Genomic DNA, 1,913 nt, shown 5'->3' with positions numbered 1-1,913 from the left:
TGCCCACACTCACGGGGGCCGCTCGACAATGGTACTTCACCGAACTGAGGAACTTCAGAGATTATCAAGATTTTTGCACGAAACTTCGAGCTCGTTTCCTCAACAAACATACTCGGGCCCAAGTAATAATGTCATATGCACAGATTAAGTTCGATCCACGTTCGCAAACACTGCTGAAACATATAGACGACTTGACATTCCAATTGCAGGGTAATTCCTGTGGTCTGGATGAACGGGACCACCTCGATATCATCATTGGTACCTTATCCGATCATCTGCGTGAACTCCTCCACACTCGACAAGTCCACACGTTGGAGCAATTACGTGAGTTCGCTCAGCGAATTGCACCACATTCGTTCATTGTTGCCACACCCCGTCCGGAAAGAACCCGTTCGGATAGACAGCGATCAGCGGCACGGGAAATTTCGGCAATACATGATTCTCCGGATGAGTCTTCACATTCGGAATATACCGCTTCGTTTCCTGGATCCGACTCTGATGACAAGGAATGTGCATACGTGAACAAGCAAAATAAACCAATTAAAGCATCTCAGAAACGTAGGTATTCGAAACCAGTCGAGGATTGTAAAAATGGCGAAAATCCAAAGGGGAACGATACGAAAGTAGGAACTATCGTCGACCCATTTCTCGCTGTTGGGGGCGACGAAAATGTACGATTTGCAAAATGTCTCATGTGGGGCCATCACTTCAAAAAGTGTCGAACCCAACCGAATAGGGTGATCTGCTACAAATGTACACGACCGGGGGTTACGTCTGATCAATGCCTGTGTTCAAAAAACGCGTAAGGGAGTCGATTGGGAATAGTGGTCCATGGTACTCAGGATCCACAACTTTATCTAAATCCACTGTCTCTAACAATCCGCACTCTACCGAAGTCGCTCTACAAATCGACAAATCTTCAGTCCCGAATTCCAGTAATAGTTCTACTCTGATTCTTAACGAGTATAATCAAACTCAAGGGCATGGCAAAGAACCATCAACCCAATGTTCTGAACGAACACCACCATTTACCAAACCTACTTCAGCTCCAATCCCTAATCACAATCAAGACGGAGACAACAAAATTAACCCACCACGACTCCGCGATGTTTTCTTTATCTGAGAAAAATGCTTGACATATAATATGCCGAACGATCGTCGCGATTATCTCACGGTTATGGTTAACAACCATTCTCATACGGTTTTACTCGAAGGTGGAGCTGAAGTCACAGTCATTTCACAAACATTTTATGAGAAGTACAGATGGGGGCAGTTGCAACCTACCAAAACCTCCATTGGTCTTGCCGATAATTCGATTTCATTTAAGGCCATTGGTAAAGTGGATGTATTATATAAGGTCGTACCTATCTCACTGAAACACCCAATTATGGGACGGACAATCCTTGAGGCCTTCTTTTTCGAACTGGTGCAGAACCAAGAGAAAGTTCAAGGATTTTTAAAACATACAGCCAAAGGTGATACTGAGGAAGTTGCATCTGCTGAAGTCGAAATGGTTACGGCGGATAAATTTATTAATTTTCGTAACTCGCTACCAGGGAGTGGGAAAGAACAAGCTCAGGTATCTTCTATGAGTAATGATCTGGAGCCAATTGACGCTTCCACACTCGGTTTAGAGGGTGAACTAGATACCCAAAAAATAACGAGCGTCAGCCTTCCACATAATCTCACCCCAGATCAAAGACAAATGTTGGACGCCGTTCTCAGACTTTTTAATCCAACTCCTGTGTCTGGCCCTTTAAACGTCACTAATCAGATCGAACACGTAATTGATACGGGTGATGCAAAACCCGTCATGAAACGCCAGTATCCAGTATCGCCATACGTGGCTGAACAAGTTCAAGCCGAATTGGATAAAATGCGTAGTCGTGACATCATTATGACCATCGAAGAAA

This window comes from Rhagoletis pomonella, unplaced genomic scaffold (assembly GCF_013731165.1).
Source record: "Rhagoletis pomonella isolate Grant_MI unplaced genomic scaffold, Rhpom_1.0 Rhpom_scaffold_00001, whole genome shotgun sequence".
Taxonomy (NCBI): Eukaryota; Metazoa; Arthropoda; class Insecta; order Diptera; family Tephritidae; genus Rhagoletis; species Rhagoletis pomonella.
Note: the sequence above shows the minus strand (reverse complement) of the source record.